Source organism: Gossypium arboreum, chromosome 12 (genome assembly GCF_025698485.1).
Source record: "Gossypium arboreum isolate Shixiya-1 chromosome 12, ASM2569848v2, whole genome shotgun sequence".
Lineage (NCBI taxonomy): Eukaryota > Viridiplantae > Streptophyta > Magnoliopsida > Malvales > Malvaceae > Gossypium > Gossypium arboreum.
The window spans coordinates 17049531-17067572 of NC_069081.1; the positions used below are offsets into that span (position 1 = coordinate 17049531).

General features: G+C 37.6%; 1 non-coding gene across 1 annotated transcript; it reads right to left on the bottom strand.

Annotated features, from left to right (window-relative positions):
- Window positions 1–11440: 11440 nt before the first annotated feature.
- Window positions 11441–11547, bottom strand: LOC128286033 (small nucleolar RNA R71). Its single transcript, XR_008276580.1, has one exon. It is a non-coding gene; the product is annotated as a small nucleolar RNA R71 (small nucleolar RNA).
- Window positions 11548–18042: the final 6495 nt, after the last annotated feature.

Consider the following 18042-nt stretch of genomic DNA (forward strand, 5'->3'; position numbering starts at 1 on the left):
TTTCCCCAATTTAATTTCTGTGCATTCTTAGTTTAGTAATTAGTTTAGATAAAACAAACCCTTTATTTTTAAGCTAGATAATAAAAAGAAAGTTAATACTAGTACTCTTGGTTCCTTTATGTTCGACACTTTGGTCTTGCCATAAACTATACTACTGTTCGATAAGGTGCGCTTGCCTTTGTCGTGATAATAGTTAGTTTCAAGAACGGTCAATTATAAATAAATTTTAAAACTTATCACACTTCAAATCATCACGATCAAGTTTTTGGCATTGTTGCCGGGGAACTAAGATATTAAGAACACTCGATTTTTATTACTTTAGCCATTTTATTTTTATTACAATTCAAATTTTTATTTTCTTTTCTAATTTTTCATTTATTTGCTTCTGGCAGGTTTTTATAGTGCATGACTAAAAGAAACTCGTCGGGACCATTACTTTTTGATAGTGAGATCAATCACACATCTCGTAGAAATCGAAGAGAAATAAGGCGAAGCCTAAGATACACAGAGCAAGAGCAAGAGGACGACATTCACACCACAACCGAGGAGATGGCTTAAAATCAAGACAATCCACTACCTCCTGTGTAACACCCCAAACCCGTGATCGTCACCGGATTTGACCACAAGGTGTTACCGGGCTTACTTCCCTTATTTCTCTCTTGGAAATAATTAATTTCTGTTCCAGGCAGGCTGGCTAACTGCGTCACTGTTACCTTAAAAATCATATCTCGAGTTCCAGAACTCGAAAATCAGTTCCGTAAATTTTACCTGAAACTAGACTCATAATTCCATCTACACATTATTTTCTAGAGTTTTTGGTCGAGCAAATTAGTACAGTTTATTAGTTAAAGTCTCCCCTGTTTCAGGGTTCGACTACACTGACCTTTGCGCACTATGACTTGGATATCTTCCTGTACAGGGCTCCAAAACTTATGCCGTTTGTTTCTAAAGAAACTAGACTCACAAATAAATCTGTACATATAGAGTATGACTTCTAATTCTCTCTGGTTAATTTATAGTGAATTTTCAAAGTTGGAGCAGGGGATCCAGAAACTGTACTGGCCCTGTTTCACGAAAACCTGATTATCTCTTAAAATCTGACTCATATGACCGTTTCGTTTCTTCCATATGAAAGTAGATTCATCAAGGTTAAATTTCATAATTTATTCACTATTTAATTCTACTTCTACTATTTTTAGTGATTTTTCAATCTCACATCACTGCTGCTGTCAGCATCTGTTACTAAGGCAAACAATGCCTATTTCATAATTCCTCCATGACCCAACTAATCATCCATCATTCATATCACAAATTTTGACGACCATATCAAAATTAAGATTTTTAAGACTCATGAATAAGTGTTTTGAACCAAATTCAACCGACCATATGGGCCATTTTCGCATGGCTAAAAGCTTACAACCCAAAATTCAACAAAACCAAATAGCCTATACATGCCAATTTTCTCCTATCGACTAAGAAGACAATACCAAAATTGCTCACGGTGTGATGACTTCGTTGACGGTTCCGAGCACACAAAAGAGACGAGTCCACGAGACCTAAAATGGGTGACAAGAAAACACCGAGTGAGTTTATAACTCAAGAAGTCATAAGCACTTTACAATTATCCATTAGCTAAATTCATCACAAAGTGAAACAATGAAACAAGGCTAATTGTTCCATCCATATCGAACTATACCATAGTTCCTTAGACCTTCGGTTCAATCTCGCACCAAGTCATACATTCACATTTCATATTCTATTCAATAAGATATTTGAGTCATTTTTATACACCAACTCATTTTCACCACAATCATACAATTGTAATCATCACATAGATTTAAAGCTACCAAGCTCAACCCCGAGCATGACCATAGTGCCTATTCGCCATGAGCTCAAGGTACTTACCCGATCCGCTGTCCGGGATTAACTCGATAATGTCGCACACTCAGTGCCAATTATAACGCAAGAGCATATAGTGAATCCGCACACTTAGTGCTATATATTTTCAGCTCGCACACTTAGTGCTATATAATTTTCAGCTCGCACACTTAGTGCTATTTTTCAGCTCGCACACTTAGTGCTATATATTTTCAGCTCGCACACTTAGTGCTATATATTTTCAGTTCGCACACTTAGTGCTGTACAATTTTTAAACCCGCACACTTAGTGCCAATCTTGTCACCGTGTCCATTTATACCCGCACACTTAGTGCCGAGACCAATACCTTATGCATGTTGCTTTGCCTTTATACATTCAACAATGGCATCATTCCATACACATACATTTTCATTTACACATCAACTCATTTAAACACAATTATGTATATATTATGGTCATTTACATCAACACCAAATATATGCTTAATGACTTACCTAGTTTTGGGTAGAACGGTTCCAAATCGGCTACTCGTTTGCTTTCTCCTTTCCTTTGTCCGATTTAGTTCCCCTTTGCTCTTGAGCTAAATCAAACAATTTACCTCTCCATCAAACACAAACATACGACATTCATATACATCATTATGATTATTGCGAATACTTAACACAACTAAGCTGAAAATTTACTCAATCTCATCTTAATTTATTGCTACTTATTCATCCAAATTTCCAATACAAGGTATTTAACACCTATGCCCATTTATACCCCATATGGCCGAATGTTTCATTCATTTCCCAACCAGCCATTCAACAAATTTTCAACCTCATTACCACCCTTTTATGTCTAATTGTCTAAATGAGATCATCAACATGCCTAACTATAGCCGAATGTGCAACATTAATCTAGCATTCCCATTGCATTTAACACTTAACATTTACCACATCTAGGCCGACTTTGCTAGCACACAAGCCTTTGGCCGAATGTCCTTGACCTCTAGTCACCCAAAACTTCTTTGTTCTTTAAAATTCATCCAAGACCACATTCGCACCTCCAACTAATAATTTAGATGTTCTCAAGTTCATTCACAAGTAAAATTATACAACACCTTAAGCATTAAACATTTTTCAACATGAAACAATAACATGACCGAATACTCATGCACATACATTCATAAAGGAACTAAAATGACACCAAAATCTCCTTTCCAAAGTGCATATATGCCCATACATACGGCAACTACCATTCTTGTCTCCCAACCATGAATCCATGAGTTTTGTTATGGGTTAGCTAGACTATACACTTATCAACTTAATCTCAATATCAATTAGTAAACAAAAATCACAATGCATACCTTTCCATTGAAATAGCTATGGCGAATGCCTTGGTTTCTTTTTAAATCTTTCCTTTCTCAATTTCGGCAATGAAGAAGAAGAAAGATGAGCATTCCTTCCCTTTCTCTCCCTCACTCACGGCAATGGCAAGGTAAAAGGGTGAACAAAACCTTTTCTTCTTCTTTCTCTCTAGCTACTGCACAATGGGGGCATCCATGCTCATTTTTTTGTTCATTTCTTTAATGCTAGTTTTATTCTATTGTTTCCTACATACCCCACTAACATAACATGTTGGAAACATGTTTCCTTGCCCATAATTTTGTCATGGCGGCCACTATCCTTGTCAAATAGATTATTTGACATGCAACTCCATTTATTTTACTTCATTCCTTTATTAACCTCTTAAAATTAGCCACATATAATTGAATCCTTTCACATGAGCCCTTTTCTTTCAATTCACATTCAAATTAACTAAATCAAAGAATTAAAATTCACACATGCATTTTCACATATTTAGAGTAACTATCATACTCAAATGATTTAGTGACTCGGTTTAGCGGTCCCGAAACCGCTTTCCGACTAGGGTCACTTTAGCGATGTTACAACTCTCTCCCACTTAAGAAATTTTTGTCCCCGAAAATCTTACCGGTAAATAGGTTTGGGTATCGCTCTTTCATAGAGTTCTCGGGTTCCCAAGTGGCTTCTTCAATTCCGTGTTTATGCCACAACACCTTCACTAATGGAATTTTCTTATTTCGCAACTCTTTTACTTCACGCATCAGAATGCGAACCGGCTCTTCTTCATAACTCAAATTAGGCTGAATCTCAATCTCAGATGGAGTGATTACGTGCGACGGGTCGGATCTATACCGTCGAAGCATCGAGACTTGGAAAACGTTGTAAATCTTTTCGAGCTCAGGGGGTAAAATTAATCGGTACGCTACTGACCTAACTCGTTCGGATACTTCATACGGACCGATGAATCTCGGACTCAATTTGCCCTTACGGCCAAATCTAAGCACCTTCTTCCGTGGTGAGACTTTGAGAAATACCTTGTCTCCAACCCGATATTCCATGTCTTTTCTTTTCAAACCGCAGATACGACTTTTGACGATCCGAAGCGACTTTCAAACCTTCACGAATTACTCGAACTTTTCGCTCGGTATCCTTAATCAAATCAACCTCAAGACTTTACTTTCACTAAGTTCACCAGAATAATGGGGTACGGCATTTACGATCGTATAAAGCCTCGTAAGGCGCCATCTTAATACTTGATTGAAAACTATTGTTGTGCTTAATTCAATCAAAGGTAATTACCGTTCCCATGAACCACTAAACTCAAGGATGCAACATCTCAACATATCCTCGAGTATTTGAATTATCCGTTCGGATTGACCATCGGTTTGGGGATGAAAGCGATTGCAAAAATACAGCTTGGTACCCAAAGCCTCTTGTAATTTCTTCCAAAACCGCGATGTAAATCTTGGGTCTCTATCCAAACACGATAGAAATAGGTACCCCATGCAATCGAACAATTTGGGAGATGTATAATTCGCCAATTTATCGAGCGAAAAAATCCAAGCGACAGGATAAAATGAGCAGACTTGGTCAATTTATCAACAATGACCCAAACCGAAGTCTTTCTTATTCGAGTCAATGGTAATCCGGACACAAAGTCCATTGTTACTCGATCCCATTTCCATTCGGTTATCATGATTGGTCAAGTAATCCCGATGGCACTTGATGTTCCGCTTTCACTTGTTGACATATCAAACACTTTGAAATAAGTTAAAATGTCTGTTTCATACCGGCCACCAAAATTGACGTTTCAAGTCATTGTACATTTTAGTACTACCGGGTGGACCGACATTCGACTCATTGTGAGCCTCGTTCAAAATCATCAAACAAGTTCAATTCCTTGGAATACATAATCGACCCTTGAATGTCAAGCAATCATTGTCATCAATCTGAAATTTCGATTCCTCATTCGAAACACATTCCTCTCGTTTAGCGACCAATTCAGCGTCGACCTTCTGAGATTCAAATATTTGATGAATCAATAACGGTTTGGCCTCTAATTCAACTACTAGCACCCCATCGGGTGAAACGGATAGGTGAGCATCCATCACTCTCAAAGCAGACAGTGCTTTACGACTTAAAGCATCAGCCACCACGTTGGCCTTTCCCGGGTGATAATCAATGACAAGTTCATAATCTTTCGACAACTTAAGCCAACGTCTTTATCGCAGATTTAGATCTCTTCGAGTCATCAAATATTTAAGACTTTTGTGGTCCGAATAAATATGACACCTTTCTCCAAACAAGTAATGTCGCCATATTTTCAAGGCGAACACTATGGCTGCTAGTTCAAGGTCATGGGTCGGATAGTTTCTCTCATGCGGCTTTAGTTGTCTCGACGCGTAAGCCACAACTCGACCTTCTTGCATCAACACACAACCTAGCCCAAGCAAGGATGCGTCACTGTAAATGACAAACTTTTTACCGGACTCCGACTGTACTAGCACCGGGGCCTCGGTTAAACAGTTTTTTTTAGCCGATCGAAACTTTCTTGACAGCGTTCCGACCACTTGAACTTAACATCTTTTTGGAGTAGTTTCGTCATTGGTGCAGCTATCATCAAAAAACCCTTTACAAATCGTCGATAGTATCCGGCAAGCCCCAAAAGCTCCTAACCGGTAACATTCCTTGAGGTTTCCAATCGACTATGGCCAAAATTTTGTTCAGTCCACTCGACACCGTCACGGACACCACGTGCCCCAAAAAGCTAACCTCTCTCAACCAAAATTCACATTTACTGAACTTTGCGTATAACTACTTATCTCGTAAAATTTGCAACACTAGCCTCAGGTGTTCCGCATGTTCAGTTTCATCTCTCGAATAGACCAAAATGTCATCGATAAATACAACTACGAACCGATCCAAGTATGGCCTGAAAATTCTATTCATTAAAACCATAAATACCGCAGGGGCATTAGTGAGCCCAAACGGCATCACTAAGAATTCATAGTGACCGTACCTCGTTCTAAAAGCAGTTTTGGGTATGTTCGATTCTCGAACCCTCAACTGATAGTACCCCAACCTCAAATCTATCTTTGAAAACACTGAGTCTCCCTTTAATGGATCAAACAAATCGTCTATTCATGGCAACAGATATTTATTCTTTATCGTCACTTTATTCAACTGACGATAGTCGATGCACAATCTCATAGTTCCATCCTTCTTCTTCACAAACAATACTGGTGCGCCCCATGGAGAAAAACTCGGTCGAGCGAAACCTCTATCCGTCAATTCTTGCAATTGAACCTTCAATTCCTTTAATTCCGTTAATGCCATACGATACGGGCTATTGAGATCGGCGTCGCATCGGTACAACTTCGATGCCAATTCCACTTCTCAAACCGGTGACAATCCAGTAACTCCTCAGAAAACATCCAATACTCACGCACTAATCGGTACCGATTCAAGTTTCCTTTCTATCTCTTTGCTATCAAGCACATACGCAAGGTATGTTTCACACCCCTTTTTTTTTTCACATGTTTCTGAGCGGTCATTGAAGATATTATCACTGACGCTCCCTTTAAATAGGTAGACTCAACTCGGACTATCTCATTATTTGCACTCCTCAAATCAATGGTTTTCTTTTTGCAGTTCACCACTGCCTCATGTACGGTCAGCCAATCCATACCAAGAATGACATCAAATTCGTCAAATGGTAGAAGCATCAAATCGGCTGGAAAACAGGATTCTCGAATTATTAGGGGGCATCTCTTGCACATAGCAACCTCATCAGCCACACACTCCCGAGCATACCGACTAAATCTTACGAACTCATGTTCGTATTCAGATACTATCATACGGCCTTGCTTGAGTTCCAAGAATTCCTTGCGCTTTTGATCGATGAACCGTTGACCTATATATTTCTTTCGAAACTCTGATCGAAAGAAATCCCAAGTAACTTGTTCCTTTGGGACTATGGAAATCAAGGTCCTCCACCAATAGTAGGCTGAGTCTCGCAACAAGGATATAGCACACTTAAGACATTCTTGGTGTGCATGACATTCATCAAACACCCAAATGGCATTATCAAGCGAACTCTACCTTTCGGCATCGTCAAGTAACTATGGCCTTGAACCTCCTCCCCCGCTTCCTAATCAAGTCCATAGGTGGTTTACTCAGCCTCACAGGATCAGGAACTGATGGCATTATGGGCTCTTGGGGTGGGGTATTTAAATTCGGGAATGGTTGGACAGCCGGATTGGTTCGGGCATATTGCGCGACCCACTCATTAATCATGGTGAAGAAGGCTTGTTTCGCCCCGTCACCTTGATTATCCGCAGATGACTGAGGCTCAACAGGCGGTGTCCCTTGCGCAGGAGCAGCCGCTACACTTTCAACGTCATCCGCTAAGGGTCTCTCTACCCCGGGTTCCATTTGCTAACCAAAACAAAATTTCAACCGTCCGAAGTCACCACATTAATAAGCACAAACAATTTGGCATGTATAGCTAAACTCACACGCGCTATGGTAGTCCTAGAACCGACTAAACCATAGCTCGATACCAATAAATGTAACACCCCAAACCCGTGACTGCCACCGGATTTGACCACAAGGTGTTACCGGGCTTACTTCCTTATTTCTCTCTTGGAAATAATTAATTTACATTCCAGCAGGCTGGCTAACTGCGTCACTGTTACCTTAAAAATCATATCTCGAGTTCCAGAACTCGAAAATCAGTTCCATAAATTTTCCCTGAAACTAGACTCATAATTCCATCTACACATTATTTTCTAGAATTTTTGATCGAGCAAATTAGTACAGTTTATTAGTTAAAGTCTCCCCTGTTTCAGGGTTCGACTACACTGACCTTTGCGCACTATGACTTGGATATCTTCCTGTACAGGGCTTCAAAACTTATGCCGTTTGTTTCTAAAGAAACTAGACTCACAAATAAATCTGTACATATAGAGTATGACTTCTAATTCTCTCTGGTTAATTTATAGTGAATTTTCAAAGTTGGAGAAGGGGATCCAGAAACCGTACTGGCCCTGTTTCACGAAAACCTGATTATCTCTTAAAATCCGACTCATATGACCGTTTCGTTTCTTCCATATGAAAGTAGATTCATCAAGGTTAAATTTCATAATTTATTCACTATTTAATTCTACTTCTACTATTTTTAGTGATTTTTCAATCTCACATCACTGCTGCTGTCAGCATCTGTTACTAAGGCAAACAATGCCTATTTCATAATTCCTCCATGACCCAACTAATCATCCATCATTCATATCACAAATTTTGACGACCATATCAAAATTAAGATTTTTAAGACTCATGAATAAGTGTTTTGAACCAAATTCAACCGACCATATGGGCCATTTTCGCATGGCTAAAAGCTTACAACCCAAAATTCAACAAAACCAAATAGCCTATACATGCCAATTTTCTCCTATCGACTAAGAAGACAATACCAAAAATTGCTCGACGGTGTGATGACTTCGTTGACGGTTCCGAGCAAACAAAAGAGACGAGTCCACGAGACCTAAAATGGGTGACAAGAAAACACCGAGTGAGTTTATAACTCAGAAGTCATAAGCACTTTACAATTATCCATTAGCTAAATTCATCACAAAGTGAAACAATGAAACAAGGCTAATTGTTCCATCCATATCGAACTATACCATAGTTCCTTAGACCTTCGGTTCAATCTCGCATCAAGTCATACATTCACATTTCATATTCTATTCAATAAGATATTTGAGTCATTTTATACACCAACTCATTTTCACCACAATCATACAATTGTAATCATCACATAGATTTAAAGCTTACCAAGCTCAACCCCGAGCATGACCATAGTGCCTATTCGCCATGAGCTCAAGGTACTTACCCGATCCGCTGTTCGGGATTAACTCGATAATGTCGCACACTCAATTGCCAATTGTAACGCAAGAGCATATAGTGAATCCGCACACTTAGTGCTATATATTTTCAGCTCGCACACTTAGTGCTATATAATTTTCAGCTCGCACACTTAGTGCTATATATTTTCAGCTCGCACACTTAGTGCTATATATTTTCAGCTCGCACACTTAGTGCTATATATTTTCAGTTTGCACACTTAGTGCTGTACAATTTTAAACCCGCACACTTAGTGCCAATCTTGTCACCGTGTCCATTTATACCCGCACACTTAGTGCCGAGACCAATACCTTATGCATGTTGCGCTTTATACATTCAACAATGGCATCATTCCATACACATACATTTTCATTTACACATCAACTCATTTAAACAAAATTGCGATATATTATGGTCATTTACATCAACACCAAATATATGCTTAATGACTTACCTAGTTTTGGGTAGAACGGTTCCAAATCGGCTACTCGCTTGCTTTCTCCTTTCCTTTGTCCGATTTAGTTCCCTTTGCTCTTGAGCTAAATCAAACAATTTACCTCTCCATCAAACACAAACATACGGCATTCATATACATCATTATGATTATTGCCGAATACTTAACACAACTAAGCTGAAAATTTACTCAATCTCATCTTAATTTATTGCTACTTATTCATCCAAATTTCCAATACAAGGTATTTAACACCTATGCCCATTTATACCCCATATGGTCGAATGTTTCATTCATTTCCCAACCAGCCATTCAACAAATTTTCAACCTCATTACCACCCTTTTATGTCTAATTGTCTAAATGAGATCATCAACATGCCTAACTATAGCCGAATGTGCAACATTAATCTAGCATTCCCATTGCATTTAACACTTAACATTTACCACATCTAGGCCGACTTTGCTAGCACACAAGCCTTTGGTCAATGTCCTTGACCTCTAGTCACCCAAAATTTCTTTGTTCTTTAAAATTCATCCAAGACCACATTCGCACCTCCAACTAATAATTTAGATGTTCTCAAGTTCATTCACAAGTAAAATTATACAACACCTTAAGCATTAAACATTTTTCAACATGAAACAATAACATGACCGAATACTCATGCACATACATTCATAAAGGGAACTCAAATGACACCAAAAATCTCCTTTCCAAAGTGCATATATGCCCATACATACGACAACTACCATTCTTGTCTCCCAACCATGAATCCATGAGTTTTGTTATGGGTTAGCTAGACTATACACTTATCAACTTAATCTCAATATCAATTAGTAAACAAAAATCACAATGCATACCTTTCCATTGAAATAGCTATGGCCGAATGCCTTGGTTTCTTTTTAAATCTTTCCTTTCTCAATTTCGGCAATGAAGAAGAAGAAAGATGAGCATTCCTTCCCTTTCTCTCCCTCACTCACGGCAATGGCAAGGTAAAAGTGTGAACAAAAACCTTTTTCTTCTTCTTTCTCTCTAGCTACGGCACAATGGGAGGCATCCATGCTCATTTTTTTTTTGTTCATTTCTTTAATGCTAGTTTTTATTCTATTGTTTCCTACATACCCCACTAACATAACATGTTGGAAACATGTTTCCTTGCCCATAATTTTGTCATGGCCGGCCACTATCCTTGTCAAATGGATTATTTGACATGCAACTCCATTTATTTTACTTCATTCCTTTATTAACCTCTTAAAATTAGCCACATATAATTGAATCCTTTCACATGAGCCCTTTTTCTTTCAATTCACATTCAAATTAACTAAATCAAAGAATTAAAAATTCACACATGCATTTTCACATATTTAGACAGTAACTATCATACTCAAATGATTTAGTGACTCGGTTTAGCGGTCCCGAAACCGCTTTCCGACTAGGGTCACTTTAGCGATGTCACATCCTGTGATTGCTGCTGATCCAATAAATCAGAATCCTACTCCACGCACTATTTATGATTATGCTAAACCTAATTTAACAGGAAATGAGTCAAGTATAGTTAGACCTACTATTGCTACAAATAATTTTGAACTGAAACCTAACACAATTCAAATGATACAGTAGTTTGTTCAGTTTGATGGTTTGTAGGATGAGTACCCAAACAATCACTTGGCGAGTTTTCTGGAGTTTTGCGATACTTTTAAAATTAATGGCCTTTTTGATTATGCCATTCGTCTTCGGTTATTCCTTTTTTCATTAAGAAATAAGGCTAAACAGTGGTTGAACTCGTTACCATGAGAGTCAATCACTACTTGGGAACAAATGACCAAAAAGTTTTTACTAAAATATTTTTCGCAGGTAAAAATGGCTAAGTTGAGGAATGATATCTCTTCTTTTGTGCAGATGGATCTAGAAACACTCTATTATGCATGGGAGAGATACAAGGATCTTTTAAGAAGGTGCCCTTACCATGGGTTACCACTTTGGCTACAAGTTCAGACGTTCTACAATGGTGTGAACCCCTCAACGAGGCAACTTATCGACACAGCCGCCGATGGAACTCTAAATAACAAAACACCTGAAGCTGCTCACAAATTTATTAAGGAGATGTCATTGAATAACTATCAGTGGCAAGTTATGAGGACAAAGCCGACGGAAGCCTACATATGTATATTAACTTACCTTTTGTTGAAGTTATATCACAGATGCCTACATATGCAAAATTTTTAAAGGAGCTTCTAACAAACAAAAGGAAATTTGAAGACCTATCTATAGTGGAGCTTAATGAGGAATGCTCGGCCATACTCCAGAATAAACCACCAACCAAACTAAAAGATCCAGGAAGTTTTACTATTCCCTGCTTAATTGGTAGTTTGAATGCTGATAAGGCATTAGCTGATTTAGGCGCTAGCATTAATTTGATGCCATATAAAATGTTTAAACAACTTGGTCTTGGGGAACCTAAACCCACTAGGATGAGTATTCAATTAGCTGATACATCTGTTAAATATCCTAGGGGAATTATAGAGGATGTACTTGTAAAAGTCGATAAATTTATATTCCCTATTGATTTCGTTGTGCTTGACATGGATGAGGATGTTGAAGTGCCTTTAATCTTAGGTCGTCCATTTTTAGCCACTGCTAGGGCTGTTATTGATGTGGGTGATGGTAAATTGGTACTTACAGTGGGTGACAAAGAGATTATATTTAAAATTTATTATGCCATGAGATTTTCTAGGGAACATGATGACTCATGTTATTTTCTTAACTCTATTGATCATGCTAGTAAAGATTCTTTTCAGGAAATCACACATAAGGACACGTTGGAACTGTGTCTTGCCCAAGGAGAGGAGAGGGAAGATAATTCTGAGATAGGAACTGAGCTGAATCCCAATGAACCCTCCCCAAGACCAGCAGAATATGACGTTATTAAGGTAAATGATGAACCTAAGCAAAAATTCTCTATTGAAGAACCTCCCAAACTAGAACTTAAAACAATTACCGAATCACTTGGAATATGCATTCCTTGGAAATAACTCTACATTACCAGTAATTATTGCGTCTAACTTGCAACCCAAAGAGAAAGAGAAATTACTCCAAGTCTTAAGAGAGCATAAAAGGGCCATAGCTTGGAAAATTTCTGACATTAAAGCAATCAGTCTTTCTTTTTGCACCCACAAAATTTTAATGGAAGATGAATATAAGCCATGTGTGCAAGCCCAAAGATGACTGAACCCCAACATGAAGGAAGTTTTTAAAGCTGAGGTAATTAAACTCCTAGATGCTGAAATTATTTATCCTATTTCTAACAGTTCTTGGGTAAGTCCAGTGCAGGTTGTTCCTAAGAAAGGAGGCATGACTATGGTAGCCAATGAGAAGAATGAATTAATCCCAACAAGGACAGTCAGAGGTTGGAGAGTTTGCATTGATTATAGGAAGCTAAATGATGCCACAAGAAAAGATCACTTCCCTCTTCTATTCATTGACAAAATGTTGGAAAGATTGTCGAGGCATATGTACTACTGCTTTTTAGATGGACTCTCCGGCTATTTTCAAATCCCAATAGCTCCTGAAGATCAAGAAAAGACGACATTTACATGTACATACAGTATGTTTGCTTATCCTAAAATTCCTTTTGGATTATGTAACGCTCCTGCTACTTTTTAACATTGCATGATTGCCATTTTTGGCAAACTCGTAGAAGATGTCATGGAGGTATTTATGGATGATTTCTCGATTTTCGGTAACTCTTTCCATTTTTGCCTTAAAAATTTAAAATGAGTGTTAATAAGATGTGAGGGAACAAACCTTGTGCTTCATTGGGAAAAATGTCACTTTATGGTTCAAGAAGGTATTGTATTAGGACATAAAATTTCTAGTAGAGGGATTAAGGTTGATAAATCTAAAATTGAAACCATTGAAAAACTACCTCCCTCTAATTTGGTTAAGGCTATTAAAAGCTTTTTAGGACATGCTTGGTTTTATAGAAGATTTATTAAAAACTTTTCTAAAATAGCTAAGCCTTTGACTAAATTACTAGAAAAAGATGTGCCTTTTAATTTCGATCAGGAGTGTTTAGAAGCATTTAATACTTTAAAGGATAAACTGACTAAAACTCCAATTATAATTGCACTTGATTGGAATTCACCTTTTGAACTAATATGCGATGTGAGTGATTTTGCAATAGGTGCAGTTTTGGGACAGCCAAGAGATAAACATTTTAAACCTATCTATTATGCTAGTAGAACTTTGACAGCTGCACAAGAAAACTACACCGGCACGGAGAAAGAGCTGCTAGCTGTGGTTTTCGCATTCGATAAATTTAAGTCATATCTAATATTGTTTAAAGTTGTCGTTTATACTGACCATTCTGCTCTTCGCTACCTTTTGACTAAAATTGATGCAAAATCTCGACTCATTCGATAGATCATATTATTGCAGGAATTTAACTTGGAGATTAAGGATAAGAAAGGAGTTGAAAATCTCGCGGCTGACCATCTCTCCAGGCATGAAAACTCAAGTACCAAAGAGCCAAATGACGTTGAAATAAATGATTCATTCCCTGAAGAAATTTTTTTTGCTATATTTGATTCTGAGGTACCTTGGTTTGCAGATATTGTAAATTTTTTTAGCCGCTAACATTATCCCAAAAGGGTTGACACATTAGCAAAAGAAGCGATTCTTCACTGATGTGAAAAATACTTTTGGGAAGACCCTTTTCTTTTCCGTATATGTGCAGATCAAATCATTAGGAGATGCGTTACAAGGACAGAAGCTTTGGAAATATTGGAACATTGCCACTCAGGATCGACTGGAGGAAATTATAGTGGAAATAAGACTGCACATAAAATCCTCGAATCAGGTTTTTATTGGCCCACTTTATTCAAATACGACAACAGGTATGTTACTTCTTGTGACAAATGCCAACGGACAGGTAATATATCCAAACGCGATGAAATGCCTCAGACATATATGCTCTCATGTGAAATATTTGACGTTTGGGGTATCGACTTCATGAGTCCATTCCCCAACTTATTCGAGAATAAATACATATTAGTAGCCGTTGATTATACGTCTAAATGGGTGGAAGCCCAAGCTTTACCTACTAATGATGCTAGAGTGGTAATACGATTCCTTAAGAAACTCTTCTCTCAATTTGGAACCCCTAGAACAATTATCAGTGATAAAGGTACTCATTTTTGTAACGCCCAATTTGATAAGACCCTTAAGAAATACGGAGTTAACCACAGAACAGCTACCCCTTATCATCCTCAGACTAGTGGACAAGTCGAAGTAGCAAAGTGAGAGCTCAAATGTATTCTAGAAAAGACAGTAGAGTCAAACAGGAAGGACTGGGTGATGAAAGTAGATGATGCTTTATGGGCTTATAGAACTGCTTTTAAGACCCCCATAAGAACATCCCCTTATAAACTTGTTTACGGAAAAAGTTGTCATCTACCGTTTGAGTTAGAACACAAGGCATTCTGGGCTATAAACCTTGATCCCAAACTTGCAGGTGAAAACAGGTTGATGCAGTTGAATGAGTTAGATGAGTGGCAAGTCAATGCATAAGAAAATTTGCGCCTATACAAGGAAGCAACGAAGCGCTGCCATGACGCTCGTTTGAAGCAACGAAGGCAATTTGAAGTTGGAGATCTTGTCCTGTTATACAACTCGAGGCTTAAATTGTTTCCTAGAAAGCTTAAATCACGATGGTCAAGTCCTTTTGTAGTCCAAACTGTGTTTCCATATGGCACAGTAGAGGTAAGTCATCCATCACAAGGCACTTTTAAGGTAAATGGACATCGTCTCAAACTTTATAATGGTGAGAATTTCAAAGATGATAAAGAGGAGCTACGGCTCCACAAAGTTACCTAAATATACCCACAAGGTAGAGTCGAGCTTAGACTATAAATAAGCGCTTCTCGAGAGGAAACCCGAGCACTAACGGTGTTAACTTATTTAAATTTTAGTTTTTAACATTTAATTCACTAACTGAGTCACTAAACACAGGATTTCTAGAACCACACGGCCAGGCACACGGGCATGCCTTAGGCCGTGTCCATACCACGGGAGGCAACACGTCAGTACAATATGGTCGTGTGAAAATAGAGTAAAAACGTTTCCCCAACACGGGATTAGATAAGTTGCCACGACCGTGTGACATGGTCGTGGGCAATCTTGCCAAATTAACTCGGGCGTGCGACAAGACCGTGCCCATCGACCGTGGTCGAGCCTGTCAAAACAACACGGGCATGGGAGAAGCGAACAAAGAATGACACAGACGTGCAACATGGCGGTGTGCACCAATGCGCCCAATTTCGAAAACCACAAAACACACAGGCTGAAATAGGGCACACGGGCATGCCCCACAGCCGTGTGCCCCAATTTCTTTATAAACACCTATTATTTATTTTACTTTATTTTATTTTATTTTTATCTTTATTTATATTTTGAAATTACTTTTTATTTCCCTATAATACTATTTTTATTTTATCTTGAGATTTTATAATTTTTATTCGGCTATTTCTTTTCAAGTAATTATGCTTCTTTATATTTCTTAAAAGAAGTTCTTGATTTTATCACAGTTATAAAGAGGTCCAAAGCTCATCATTAGTTAGGAACTTGAAACTCCACTGGAAAAGGTTCTCAACGACTACCATGTCCTGCTTGACCACAACCATAGCTACTACCAGATATAATATTCTTTTGGTGCAGGACTTATGGACTAATGAACCTCTACCACCACCAGAGTATCCTCCTCCACTCTCATCATTGCCTTAGCCGATTATTCTTCATAACTCCAATTCAATGAGTCCATTCATCATTCAGGAAGTTTCACACCTCTCCCCATCTTATGATTATATATCTGTATTTTTCAGTATATCTATCATTGTACATTGAGGACAATGTACATCTTAAGTGTGGGGGGTCATTTATATCATTATCAGAAAATCCTTGAATTTTGTCTTGTTCTCAAATAATTTTCTCATATAATCATTAGAATGAATTTTGATTAATTTATGATTTTTACTAATATGTCTTGAATTAAAACATAGGCATTTATGCATTGATTGTTTAAACTTTAAGGAATTAGAGAACCAAGCATGATAAGTTGATTTTTGAGAATTAAAAATTTTTAGGTTGTTTCCCCAAGTTTAGGTATTATCTTGAGTTGAAGTTCACAGGTTTAAACATCAAAAAGCCATAATTTTTGTGAGATCTTGAGCCTTTAGAGCATCTATTAATTCTTTCATGCTCACTTTTATTGTTGCTTTGAGTATGTCAATATTGATCTGTTATTCTAGAACTTGCTTGATTATACATGTCAAGACCACACCATTGATTTGATGTGTCGAGATGATAAAGGCACTTAGGTTTAACCCACTTACTCCATAAAAGCCTGTCATCATAATTAACCCTTAGTAAACCCCTTTGAGCCTAACAAGCCATTAATTGATTTACCCTCAATATTAACCCATAACCCATTATTGTTGAAATCCCCTAAATTAATTTGATCTCTATTTTTGTCGAGATTTGATTTGAATAAATTGCTTAGCTATGTTTTATTTTTGATAGCTAGCCTATGTTATTTGACTTGTTCTTACAAAAAAAAACATCCATACATACATACATATTAGTAGTAATTCTTTGTTTTTGAGCTTAAGTATTTAAATTCCTTATCCCATGAAGAAAAGCTAAATTCTAGGATTTTCTAATTAGAAATGTAATTTATCAAGTTGTAGTATTTTTCTAGTTAGGTAATTTTTCAATTCACTCTCGATTCTAACCATCTTTTTTAGCTTGTAAACCACACCCCCTAACGAAATCCAAGTTACAACCCTCTAAAAGACCTTTTGATTGATGTATCATCTCAATTTATAGTGGTGGAGATTTGATTTTCACGCAAGCCTATGGTAATAACTTTTCATATTGACTGTTGAGTGCTAAATTTCTTGTCCTTAAACACCTCGAGTGATTTGAGTGAATCTTTAGTGAGGAGGTTGAACTTTGTGATATTTTGAATCAAAGGTAATCACTTAGATGGGGGGAGACACCTATGTTTTCGTGATAAAATGCTCGACTTGGAATATTTGAAACTTTGACGTTCTTCTAGTTGAATTCTCAATATGTGATTACTTATGGTTTATTTTGAGATATTATTGATAGGAATTATAAGTTGAGAAGAATTTAGCTTGAGGACAAGCAAACGCTTAAATGTGGGGGTATTTGATAAACCATAATTTATACATATTTTTACCTCATGCTTAGCATATTTTTGGATGAATTATTCTTAGATTTGGTGAATTCGATGCTCCTAATCCTTTAATTTCATGTTTTATACTTAGGTGAGCATAGGAGAGTAAAAAGAGTGAGAAACGGGCCGAAAACGGAGAAAAAAAACCAACATGAGAAATCAACATGGCCTGGACTTACTCACACTTGTAAGCCATACGGTCGTGTCCATTTGG